This window comes from Narcine bancroftii, chromosome 1 (assembly GCF_036971445.1).
Source record: "Narcine bancroftii isolate sNarBan1 chromosome 1, sNarBan1.hap1, whole genome shotgun sequence".
In the NCBI taxonomy this organism is placed as follows: domain Eukaryota; kingdom Metazoa; phylum Chordata; class Chondrichthyes; order Torpediniformes; family Narcinidae; genus Narcine; species Narcine bancroftii.
In genome coordinates, this window is record NC_091469.1 from 49452261 (window position 1) to 49466162 (window position 13902).

The 13902-nt window shown below is 44.3% G+C and overlaps 1 protein-coding gene across 2 annotated transcripts in view; it reads left to right on the forward strand.

The window, feature by feature from the left end:
* acer2 (alkaline ceramidase 2) overlaps positions 1–13902 on the forward strand; it is a 108040-nt gene that overhangs the window by 74674 nt on the left and 19464 nt on the right. The gene's annotated exons all lie outside the window — the stretch shown is intronic.

The following is a 13902-nucleotide window of genomic DNA, read 5'->3' on the forward strand; positions in this document are numbered from 1 at the left end:
TTGGGGGGGTTGTTGGGCCTACTGCGTCCTGAGCTAGGTCCCGCACCGAAACAGTGTCCTCCCGCCCGTCTGGGAACTCAACGTAGGCGTAATGCGGGATCGCGTGGAGTAGTCACTCGGTCGACCAAGGGGTCTTTCTTTGAGTGACGGACGTGGTGTCGCAAAAGGATGGGGCCAGGGACGGTGAACCATGCTGGTTCCTGATTCGGATTTCCTCGGGAAAAGGAACATCCTTTCGTGGGGTGTGGCATTTGTTGCGGTACATAGGAGGGAGCGGATGGAGTGTAAGGCACTAGTGAGAACCTCCTGCCAGTGAAGGTGGGGAGACCTTTAGACCGGAGATGCAGATGGTGGCATTCTCCCTCACGACCTGGCCGTTACCGCGTGGGTTATAGCTGGTGGTCCTGCTTGAAGCGATACCACACTCCAGAAGGTACTGTTGCAGCTCTGCGCTCATGAATGAGAACCCCCTATCACTGTGGATGGAATTGGGGTACCTGAAAATGGCGAAGATACTGTGAAAGGCCTATATCACTGAGGTGGAGGTGGTGTCTGGGCAGGGCACAGCGAACAGGAAGCGGGAGTACTCGTCGATGGCCGTAAGGATGTAGTTATTACGGTTGGTCGACGGTAAGGGCCCCTTAAAGTCTACGCTAAGACGCTCGAAGGGGCGGGTGGCTTTGATAACGTGGGAGTTCCCCGGACGGAAGAAGTGGGGCTTGCATTCAGCGCACACCGAACAGGCTCGGGTCATGGAGCGAATCTCCTCGACTGTGTAGGGTAGGTTGCGCGCATTTACAAAGTGGGCAAACCTAGTGACCCCTGGGTGACAGAGCGCCTCATGGAGTTTCTGTAGTCTATCCATCTGTACGCTTGCGCATGTCCCCCTGGAGAGCGCATCAGGCGGGTCGTTGAGCTTACCAGGCCGGTACAGGATGTCATAGTTAAAGGTGGAGAGTTTGATTCTCCATTTGGCGATCTTGTCGTTTTTTATCTTACCTCGCTGGGTGTTGCTGAACATGAAGGAGACCGCGCGTTGATCAGTCAACAGTGTAAAGCGCCTCCCAGCAAGGTAATGTCTCCAACGACGCACCACTTCAACTATGGCCTGGGCCTCCTTCTCGACCGAGGGGTGTCTACTCTCTGGACCCTGGAGGGTTCTGGAGAAGAAGGCTACAGGCTGACTGGCCTGGTTCAAGGTGGCTGCCAGGGCGAAGTCGGATGCATCGCTCTCGACTTGAAACGGGACAGACTCATCGATCGCATGCAGCATTGCAGCGGCGATGTCGGATTTGATTCGATCGAAAGCCGCTCTGGCTTCGGTCGAGAGGGGAAAGGAGGTGGTCTTGATAAGAGGACGCGCCTTGTCGTCGTAGTGTGGAGCCCATTGGGCGTAATATGAGAAAAAGCCCAGGCAGCGTTTGAGCACTTTCTGGGTATGGGGAGGGGGTGGGTAAGTCCATTAGGGGACGCATGCGGTCGGGATCTGGCATCACTACCCCGTTCTCCACCATGCAACCTAGAATTGTGAATCGTGTGGTCCGCACGGGGGCGAGAGGTGGGCCAACATCATGGTTGCGAGGGTGGGCTTCCCCTTCCGGGTTCGGCGTCTCCGTGACGTCAGGCATTGCTGTGCAGGGGAGCCCTTGCTCTCATTGGACGAGAGCTCTGGGGAAGAAGGGTTTGAATAGGATAGTGGTGGTTGGGCTTCACACGAGGCACCGTGTTTGCCGGTGGCCATTTTAGACCTACAGACTGCAGCAAAGTGGCCATTTTTAGGGCACTTCAGGCACCTGGCTTTTCTTGCTGGGCACTGGAACCTGCTGTGCTTGTCCCTCCCGCAGAAATAACATCTTGGGTTTGCAGGGGGAAGCGTAGCAGCAGCCGGCAGGCCGTCAATATCTCGGTGGGTGGTAGGGTAGAAGGGCATTCTACTCACATCAGAACATGGGGTCCAGTCCCTAGAGAGCTCATTTGACTTTAAGGCTGCATCCTCCATTGTGATTGCAATCCGGGCCACGTCCTCTAGTTTTTCTACCCCTTGTTCGAGCAAGCGCAGCCTCACTTCGTTCGATCAGAGCCCGGCCACATAGGCATCCCGGACGAGATCGTTTGTGATCTTGGCAGCAGTTTTGTCCACACAGTTACAGTCCTTGCCCAACGCCTTTACTACTTGTAAATATGCCCTGCTGGACTCGCCGGGCTGTTGCTTCCTCGATGCAAGCACGAGTCGGGCAGGAACTCTGTTCATTGGTTGATCGTACAGTTCTTTCAGTACCTTTATGGCTGCGGTGTAAGTGGTCTCATCCTGGATGTTCTCGTAGACTCTCAAGGACACCATAGACGGGGGGGCGTGGCAAGATGGCGTAAGGATCAGATGTGCCTTCCAGTCCTCTCCTGACTCTATCTTATTGTTTTGTCTAGAAATGCCCGTTAAAATTCTTTAAAAGTTTAGATAATTTCAGTGCTGTTAATTTAACTTATGATGGTACAATTGGTGGAAAAGAGCAAAAAAAACAACAACAGATCATCAAAAAACTACATTTTCCAAAAGTTCAAGTTTTGGAGCCTACCTACAGGAAAGACACCGGGACTCAGCGTGAAATGGATCCCAGGAGAGAAGTACAGTGTTCGGATGCAGAGCTCTATGTTACATCGGTAGAGCCCCTTAAAGAGGGCGCCAAACAGCCTTTAGAACAAAGAGTTACTCAGGTTTCGCACATGCGCAGTAGCACCTGACGGCAATGTTATGAATGAACCGCTTGTAGTATCATCCGCTGAAGTATTACCAGCTGAAACACTGGCTGGAGAAAGGCATTTGTCAACTGTAGTGGTGGCGCTGCAAACTGCACCTCTTGAGATACAAGAACCTATACAACTTGACGTACTGGGAGAACTTAATACATTATGGACTGGGGAAAACCCCGGCCAGCATCCTCCAGTCACTGCTGGAGAGGCTGTGGCTGGGGTTTCCACACGCAGTAACACTACAAGGAAGTCAACAAGAATGAAGGAAGGAACAGAAGATCCTTTAGTTATGCAGAAGAAGCAGGAATCTGTTGAGCCAGAATCTCTTCCAATTGAAAAGATTCTTGTGAATCTTGAATCTAAATTATCTTATACAATGCAGGGATTATCCAAGATTATGACTGAACTTGGTACTAGGTTTAATACCCTGGTGAAAATACATTCTCAACAGATGGCTGAGTTTGGAGCTTTTAAGCTTGAAGTGAGAGATAAATTTAATTCGTGTGAAGAAGATATAGACGAAATACGGGATCAAGTTCTTGATGTGACCAAAATGGTTGAAGACTTACAAACTCAAAATAAAAAATTGGTGAAAAAGATTGATTATTTGGAAAACCAATCCAGACGGAACAATATAAAGATTATTGGTTTGCCGGAAGGTATGGAGGGACCAGACCCAAGAAAATTTTTTACTGAATGGATTCCGCAGGTGCTGGGTCAAGAACATTTCCCGGAAGGTATAATACTGGAACGTGCTCACAGAGCCTTGCGTAGAAGACCTATTTCAGGTCAAAGTCCAAGACCTTTTTTGGTTCGTTGCTTGAATTATTACGACAGAGAAATAATTTTACGAGTGGCTATTAGAAATGCACAACAGAGAAAATCACCCTTGATGATTCAAAATAATCGAGTTTTCTTCTATGCGGATTTGAGTCAAGAAGTTATGTTCCAACGACGGGAATTCAATCCTGCTAAAGAGTTGTTGTGGAAGAAAGGTTACAAGGCAACCTTTAGATATCCTGCTGTTTTGAAGTTTTTTCAAGATGGTTGCCAACCAAAGTTCTTTGATTCTCCAAAGGAAGCTATAGCATTTGCTCAAGAGCTGCCAATTACTCAGTTTCATCAGAGACATAGTCCGCCGCGATCTCTAAGGAGACAAGAGATGGAAGAAAAGAGCCGTGCTCCAAGAAGGAATGGTTGTAATGGTGACTCGGCAGTTGGAGCTGATTAAAAGAAGAGTTGTCCTTTTTTTTCTAATGCTTTTTTTTAAAAAAAAGGGATATTAAATAATGATGATGTTAGTTTAAGATGAAGTGAGAGTTGGGGGAGAGAACTGGATAGGCACTATTTCCTGAAAGTCATCTGCTACGTGTGAGTTATCTCACCCCCATTTTTTTTGGGAGTTACTGCATTGCGCGGTTTAGACGGGAGGGGGTATTTTTAACCTCCTACCTATTTTTTTTAACTTTTTGTTTTGTATTATTAGATTAAAGAGTGAAGGGGTTTTTTTTTGTTTATAAAAAAAAGCATAAGAAAGTATTTGATTGTTTAAAAAACTAAAAATTGATGTGGTTTTTTTTGTAAAGTTTATTCAGTAGATAAGGAATATTTGAAATTTAAATGTGAATGGGATGGATAAGTTTTTTTTATATTTTTTCTTTAACTTTAAGGTGAAAGGAGTGGTAATTCTGGTGTATATTATTTTGCTATTTTAGTTATAGAACGAAGGGAATAATCGTGAAAGTTATAAATTGAATTGTACAATTCTTAATGAGGCTTGAATTGTGTTTGTGGCTTATGCTTCATTTGTTGAAGATATAGATTTCGTTGTAGATGTGTTTTTATTATTTGGATATCTGAATTTTAACGTAATGATTGGGGATATTTAAATGTGGTATTGGAGCTTTTATTGGATAACTATTCAAGAGTAAAAAGGAAAAATGGTGGAAGTGTACTAAAATTGAATTGTACAATGCTTAATGAGGCTTGAATTTTGTTTTAAGATGGTGGTTTATGTGATTAATATGATGATAGATGTGAAGTTAGTTGATATTTGCTGAAGGTTTATCTCTATAGAGAAAGTTTTTTTTAATCTTTTTTTTATGCTACAATTTTTTTAAAGAATTGATTATTGTTTAAGAATTTTTGATAGACAATGTTACTAACTTTACTAATTTTTTATATTAAGTTTGAGTTAAATATATGTTTCATCTTAACTCCGTTTGTTAAATATATGCATTTAAGTTTGATTTAAATATGATTTTTTAAGTCTGATATCTTAGTATTAATTACTTTTCTTTTTGTTAGTATTTTAATCGGTTATGTTTTTGTTTTTTTTGTAAGTGGGTTTTTTTTCTCACATATATTATTAACTTTATTAATTCTTCACTCTTTATTTTGGGGGGAAGGGGGGGTTGGACTAATTTAGGTTGGGTTATTAATGTGTAATAATTATTGGGGAAGGTATAGTTTATTTAGATTACTGATACTGTATTGTTATTTTATTATTTTATTCTTAATTTTTTTTTTAATGTAATCCTATATGTTATTCATGTTATAAAATCTTAAATAAAGTTTTAAAAAAAGAAGGACACCGTAGACAGCAATGCTGTTAGACGCTGGTTATCCTCCTCCACCTCAATGAGCCTTAGGAAGTTTTCAAAGTTCAACAGCCAGAACTTAAAGGCTTTGAAGGCTGTAGCTGACTGTGGGTCGATGTCAAGTTTTTCTGGCCGAGTCAGATGCTCCATCCCTTTTTAAAAAAAAATTCTTTTTGCTAATAAAATTGTAGAGCTCGTCGAAAGAACCAAAGACTTGTTGATCCAAACCAAGGCTTTTATTAGCAAAAGACAGGAGCTCTTCACAGGTGGCTGACCAGTCCGGAATGATCTGACCTGGCTAACTTTTCCTGTTTTCCTGGCTAACTTAACCTGTCTGACTTTTCCCTGGCCACCACAATTAACCAGGTGGTCAGACCCGTAGCATTTTTCTCATGCACCCTCCCGAGATCTGGCACTCCTCCATCAAGAAGGAGGCCCAGGCCATCATTGAGGTGAAACAGCACTGGAGGCACTATCTTGCCAGCAAATGATTTATCTTGCTGACTGACCAATGTGCAGTCATCTTCATGTTCAATAAGCAGCAACAGGGTAAAATCAACAACAATATTTTGAGGTGGAGAATTGAAGTCTCACCTACAACTATGATATCTTGTACCGGACCGGAAAGCTCAATGAGATTTCAGATGCCCTGTCCAAGGGACTTGTACCAGTGTGCACATAGACTATTTACAAGCCCTGCATGCTGACCTCTGTCATCCTCGGGTCACCAGGTTCTACCATTTCATCAATGCCCACAACCTCCCCTATTCAATTAAAGACATCAGGACAATGACCAGGAACGGCCAGGTCTGTGTGGAGTGCAAACCATGCTTCAACCAGCCACATCTGATTGAGGCCACCCTCGCCTTTGAGCGCCTGAGCATGGATTTCAAGTGGATCCTGTCCTCTTCGAATCACAATGTGTACTTCCTCAACATCATTGATGAGTATTCACGGTTCCCGTTTGCCATTCCCTGCCTGGACATGACCTGCCACCGTCATCAAAGTCTTGCATAATCTCTTCACCCTGTTCGGATACCCCAGCTATATTCATAGTGGCCGGGAGTCCTCCTTCATGAGTGATGAGCTGAGCAATTATCTGCTGGCCAGAGGTATCACTACGAGCAGGATCACCAGCTACTACCTGCAAGGGAACGGCCAGGTGGAAAGGGAGAACACCACCGTTTGGTAGGCTATCCTCCTAGCCCTGAGGTCAAAAGACCTGCCTGTCTCCCACTGGCAAGAGGTCTTCCCCAAAGCACTCCACGCAATCAGATCCCTCCTGTGCACCATCACGAATACCATCCCTCATGAAAGGTTATTTCCCTTCCCGAGGAAGTCTGCACCAGGCATCACGGTGCCATCCTGGTTGACTTCTCCAGGGCCAGTCCTGCTCTGGAAGCATGTAAGAAGCCATAAGTCTATCTCACTGGTCGAGAGGGTCCACCTCCTCCACGCTAGCCCCCAACATGTCTACATGGTGTCCATGGATGACATGAGCACATCATGTCCATCTGAGACCCAGCATGCATGGGAGACCCCAAGACTCCGGCTGACCAACCAGTTCATCTACCGTGCCCCCCCGATCACCCACCACATATCATGTCACCCTACCTCAGCCCCCAACGCAGCTGTCTCAGTTCAGTCGCTGGACATCCCACTCGCCAACAATGACCAGACCATCCAGGAGTTAACAGCCGGTGCTATGACAGTCACAACGCCGAACAAGACCACCAAAAAGACAATGTGTGATGGACATGGAACCCGCCGGACTTCTTTTTAAAAGAGGGGGTGAATGTGGTGCAACCTCTGCATTACTGTTTGTACACGTATGGCTGGCCCGCCCCTTGCTGATTGTACCTGTGGCTCCTCCCCTTTATTCCTCTAATAAGGGCGGCAACACCAAAACCCCAAGCCCCCTCCATCCCAGAACAATCTCGGTTCTTGGGTCAACAACATGAGATGTGCCTTCTGTTTATGGTAATAAAAGCCTATCAGTCAGGTAACTTCTAGTCTTTGGAGTTATTGAAAATGCATCAGAAAGTATCTGTGAAATCAATAATAGAAGCAAAATGGAGGCCTCCAAAATTAATCCGAGAAGGAAGTGACCACTAAGAATTTACTCAAAAGGTGTGCCTGGACCCTGAAGCTAAGTCAAAGAACTTTCACCCTCTTGCATTGTGCTGCTTTACAGGTCGTAGGTTATAGGTCATAGGTTAGCATCTTGTAAAATTCCACCTTGTCATTTAAGTATAGGTAGCCAAAAGATAGCTGACCATGATAGTTAAAATAAGCAAACCTCAATCAACATCTGCTTACCAATGGGTCTCAGGAGCATAAATGGAGGTTAATCCTTGAATACCTGTATTTCACTAGCTGAGGAAAAGCTGAACATCTCCAGCTTCTGAAACGTATGAGATTAGGTTCATTGGGAACTTCTGTACCACATTAAACCATTATCTTCAGTCTATTGAATGTACCACATTGTCAGCAAGTGCAGCTTTGAATTAGCAATAACATTCATGGCTGTAGCTACTATTGTCAGTCTGATGTATGTCAGGAAGTGAAGATAGACAGCTATAGAAAAATTGTTGAAAGGCTCAAACCCAAAATGTTGGTTGTGTATCTTTATCTTTGCCATATATAGTACGCTGTTTGACCTGCTAAGTTTCTCCAGCATTGTGTTTTTGCTTCATTCACAGTGTTTGCAAACTTTTGTGTTTTACCTATAGAAAGATTGTATTCAAGAAAGGCTTTATTCAGATAGGATACCATCTAAGACCAGCAAAGGAGTCTCTACTGGACATGAGATTTTCAATGACACAATATCCACAAAATATGCTATCTAATTGATGGACCTTGGATTACCCAGAGAGTGCTGGAGGGCTCAGTGATGGCTCTGAATGGCAATGAATCAGGTATGTGCCTGAAGCAGTCCTTGAGAATAGAATAGGTACATGAAAGTCTGCAGACACTGAGACATCATCCGTATCAACTTCACCAGTCCATCTCTCATTCCAATCTCACCCTTTAGAACACCTGGCCCTTCACTCTCTCCACACTAATCATCCCAACCTCACCATCAAACCTGCAGACAAGGGTCGTGCTATTGTGATTTGACACATTGACCTCTCTCTGGCCAAAGCCAGTTGACAATTCTCAGTTAATTTTTTGTATTACAATGTAATAACATTCGGGGTTTTCACCCTTACAGAATACACAAATTATTATAAAAAAAATGAGATAGGCAATAAAAAATTGTTCTTATGGAATTCATGTGAGAAAAATAACAATAAACACAACATGTGAAAGAGACATTAAATTTTGTCATTTTTTTGTCAAAGGTTCGCATTATAAAATAAATCATGATATAGGCAGCTTTCTACAATGCAGCCCCTATATAATGAAGGAGTGTTCACTATTGTCATTTTTTAAAATGTAGATGGCATTTAAGAATGACAACTTTTCAGTAGCCACAACAATGAGCAGCATTGCAGAGAAGAGGTGGAAAATCTCACGAGATGGTGCAAGAGTAACAACCTGAGTTTCAACGTGGACAAGACCAAGGAAATGACTGTGGACCTCAGAACAACCAGGAATGACCACCCTTCTCTGCACATCAACAACTCTGTCATGGAGAGAATAGAGAGCACCAAGTTCCTTAGATTCCACTTCACCAATGACTACCATTGTCACACAATATCTCCTCACTTGCCAGGAGTCACAACAGCAACTGCACTTCCTGAGAAGACTGAAGTCAGCAAGAGTATCGGCCACCATCATGTCAACCATCAGCAGGAGCTCTACCGAGAGCATCCTAGTTGCTTGCACCTTAGTGTGGTACAGTTGCTGTAGGGAATTGAATCGGAGGTCAATGCCCAGGACCATAATAGTGGCAGAAAGGATCACTGGAGTCTCCACTCAACCACCCCCCCCCCCCCCACCTCCACCCATCAACATGGTTTACTGAGATTGCTGCCTGAAGAGGGTGTGTAAAATCATTGAGAATCCCTTCCACCCTGCACATAGCATCCTTCAGCTGCTTCCACTGGGAAGAGATACAGGAATATCAGTGGTGGCTGCCAGAGCCACATGGGATGCTTCCGTTTCTACTTGAAATGGGATCGACTCATCTATGGACCGCATGGTAGCTTTAGCGATATGATCCCTAATGCCCCTGAATGCTCTGGTGGCTGCTGGGCACAGAGGGAAAACTGAGGCTTTTATAAGTGGGTGGGTTCTGTCGGCGTAGTTGGGGACCCATTGGGTGTAGTAAGCGAACAGTCCCAAACACCTTTATAGTGCTTTCAGCGTGTGTGGCATTGGGAGGTCTAGGAGAGGGCACATACAGGCTGGGTCTGAGCTGATTTCCACATTCTGCACTATGTAGCCCAGGAATGGCAACTTCCTGGCACTAAAGACGCATTTGTCCCTGATGTATTTTAGGTTCCTTTTCTCGGCTGCCTGGAAGAAGCGTTTTAAATTCGTGTCATGATCCTCCTGAGTGTGGCCACAGATTGTCATGTTGTCTAAGTAGGGGAACACCGCTTTCAGTTTGAACTCATCTGCTATTCAGTCCATTTCTCTCTGAAACAGAGACACCCCATTGGTGACACTGAAGGGGAGTCACAGAAATTGATACAGCCTGCCGTCTTCCTCAAATGCCGTGTAAATGCAATAGCTGTTTCTAATGGGCAGTTGGTGGTATGTTGCCTTCAGGTGTATGGTGGAGAACACCTTATACTGTGCAATGTTGTTGAACATGTCTGCTATGCATGGTAGGGGGTAGGCATCTAGTTGTGTACATTTTTTAATTATCTGGCTGTAATCCACTACCATGCGCAGTTTTTCTCCTGACTTTACTACAACCACCTGGGCTCTCCAGGGGCTGGTGCTCTGTTCTATGATGCCCTCCTGTAGTAGCCTGCGGACCTCTGTCCTAATTAAGGCTCTGTCCCTCGGGCTGTACCTCCTGCTCTTTGTGGCTATTGATGGGCATTCTGGGGTCAGGTGTGTGAACAGCGGAGGGGGTTCTATGTTCAGGACAGATAGGTTGCAGTGTTGTTTCTTCGTAAGGCGTAGTGGGGGGTGAGGCCCATTGTGCACTATTGTAATGCTTCTGTAAAATGCTCATTGCCTCTTGGTAGGACCTGGCATCAAGGGAGTAAGGATGGTCTCCCAGCTGCGCTAACAGCAGTATTAATAGTTCTTTAGCCGATGCCTCAGTACCCTCCACGTAATTCAGAAAGCATCTCTGCCAGCGGCCAAAGTGCGTGCCGGCTCTGGGATTTCTGGGGTCGAGCTCCAGTCTGTCTGGTCACAGCACATGGCTAAGCCGCAGTCTCTGTTCCCTTAGGTGTAACAAGGGGGGACCTTGGGGTACTGGGAGCTGCTGGTAGAGCCTCTGTGGGGCTTGTTTCTGTTGGAAGAGTAACTTGGATGCTTGGGGCTGTTGGCTGAGTCTCTGGCTTTGGAACATTTGCAGGAGGCTTAGAGGGGATTCCAGCAGTAGCATTAGGTCTCCGTGGTACTGGGGAAACTGCTGCTGGTGGAGTGACGGTAGCTGTGTCTGCTTTCCCTGGCTCTGGAGTGGTTGGGAATTCTGCACATACGTGGCGATCGGGAGTATGACTTGTGGAGATCCTTCCACCTGCGCTTGTAGTGGCCCCTTTCTGATCGGACCGAGGTTTAGGGTCGGCAGCGCCTGTACCGGAAAACCCATGGGCAGGCAGGGCTCTTGGCCATTTCTTACCTGCCCTATCATACTTCTGTGGTCTTCCCCGCATTCCACCACAATTCCAGTACAGCGGTCCCTCGCCGTCTCTGTCCTCGGATGCAAATGCGTGCTGGTCTCCGGATTCCATTCCTCAGGAAGAGTCTCCAGGTGGTCGGGAATGCATATTGGAGTAGAAGCAGCTTCCATCCTAGTAGCTATCATATTAGTTTATTAAATTGTACTGACAATAACCACACCAGCACTGCGAGTATAAGACAGCTTTAATAAACTAATATGTATACTAAGAGGTTCTGTCTCTCTGCAAGATGAACCTGGAAGGCTAGACTGTAGCGCAGGACTGCTTTATATACAAGGTCACCGGGATGACCCTTGGTGACCTAGTGGTGTAATTACATATCACCACAATCAGAGCCAGTACCATCAGGCTGAGGGACAGCTTCTTCTCACAGGAAGTGCTGAACAACCAAAGAAACTGCTCACACTAAACCATCCGAGACTCTCATATTTACAAAATAAATTCCATTTATTTATTTATTTCCATATATGAACACTTGTCCTGCATGTGTATTATGTCCAGTTGTGTGTCTGCATGTTTTGTATTGAGCACTGGAGAATGCTCTTTTATCAGGTTATACTTGTGCAATCGGAAGATAATAAACTTGGCTTTTTATTTGGTGGGCTGGAGATTAAAATAGAACATTTTCTCCTGTCCTCGTCCTATGAATATAAATACTTTGCTCAAACACATATTCAAATCAGACTAGAAGAGTTAAACAGAAGCAGGTTCACCCCTCCTGCATTCACCAGATGAGAAGTGTGAACACAGGGTCCCAGGCAGCATTGCTAAGCCACAGGGAGTTAAATCTGAGATTTGTGATTCTGTTCCTATGCAAAATTCTGCATTTTACTGACCTCCCAGGAGAAGATTCAGTTCAATTGCAATGCAATTTATGACCAATGTTCACTACTATCTCATTGAATCAGATTACAGTGGAAGGAAGGTCAACAAGTGTTCAATCAGTATGAGCGGCATAATAATTCTGCATGGAAAAAGTTCATTTATCAACAGCCCAGTCCTTCTGCTCACCTTCCATTTTAACTTGCTCTTCTGAGAAATAGAACGGTTTCTCTTCTTCAGCTAACCCATGCCTGCCCTTCCCTTAAAAAATCCTAGCCAGGAGAACTCAGTAGAAGAATTGGGGCCCATTACCACTTCCTGAGCTTTGAGCATTAAATGCAGGTTTTACCACTGAAATCCACATCCTGTTTAATGGATAAATAAAAAGAAGGGCAAATAATTAAGACTAAAATTATTTTCAGCTTTCCTTCTGGAACCCAAAGAACCAAATATTGGCCTCCCAGGACAAATTAATTTGCACTGGGTCCCTCTGCACTTTATCTATTACTACCAACTGGCTTCTATATCTTGCTGGCTTTATTCACTGACCAGAGTATGCAAATAAGGCCAATGAGAAAAATCATGCAGCCCTTTCTCTGCTGAAGTTGAGCATCATTCCTTTCCAATCTAATTGCAGCCCTCAGTTAAAAATGAAGCTTAAATCTGTGGGTGGCACAGTGAGTGGATTTGTAGCAGAACCAAAAACAAACTCCATTTGTTCTCACCACACAAGAGACAGCCTTATGAGTTTATCCTTCATGCCTCCAGGCACTGGATGGATGTCTTTTGGGGAACAGATCTGGAGAGATTGATAGAAACAGGTTCAAATCAGAGCATAATTTTAGTATAATATTCTCTGATTTATTTACAATTGATTTAACATAATTTTGCCTTCTGTGAACTTTAAAAAAGAAGCACAATCTTGCAGATAGTGGAAATATCTGGGGCCAGATTCTGTAGCGTGATCAATAGAGTTAACAGGAACAGTTATAGCCCGAATCCATGCAAGTAAGCTGGGATCATGTACCAGCGAGTCATGCCTGATGCAAGCCGTATGTGGGTTAAATTAGCAATGTTAATATGAAATAGGAAATTTAAGAAACTTTCACCTTTCCTCCCCACGATGGATTAATTGGAGCAAAGACTTTATTTCCCCACTTTTGAAATTACTCACCAATCTGTCAGTGGCTGCATCTGAAACCACTTAGCATGTAAAGGAGCAGACTAAAATTTCCCACTTTTCACTTACTGATGTGTTCCAGGAGATAATTACCTTAAGTCCCTAATACTTTTTAGTTATTTTTCTTCATCTCAACAACAGTTGATCTTCTGACTAACTCTGTAGCAATTAATCCCTGAGAAGTAGGATTGCCCAACCCAGTGAAATATTCATATATTAGCAGCTTGTTTGTGTAACCAACTTATTATCATTTTCATGTTTAACTAGGAGCATCACTTTACCACAAAGTGTCACCTCATTCACTTGAATGACCATTCTTGACTTGTGCAACCTCAGAGAATCAAACCTTAGCAGCAAAGTCAACAGCTGATTTCATCAGTTTCCCCTTCACCTGCCTCATCCTCACTTTAATTGTCCAAAGGGGCACTAAATTCCTCACTTTGTTCCTTGAAAATCCATCCATGATGTTGTGCAATTATCCTGAAGCACAGTATACAGAAACCTTACTGGACACCTTGATACATTCTAAACATCAAGTTTAGGCAACTAGCATGTTTCTTCAGGATGAGAGTGGCCAGTCTTTGAAGCTCTTCCTCCTCTGAGTCAGAAGTTTGCATGAAAAAACAGGGCTGTACAAAACTGAAGGATATACTATTTTTTGGCTTTGATATTAATTTGACATCTGACAGGAGGATGTAAAAGATGCTAATTTAAAATTTTAATTTAGACATACAGCATG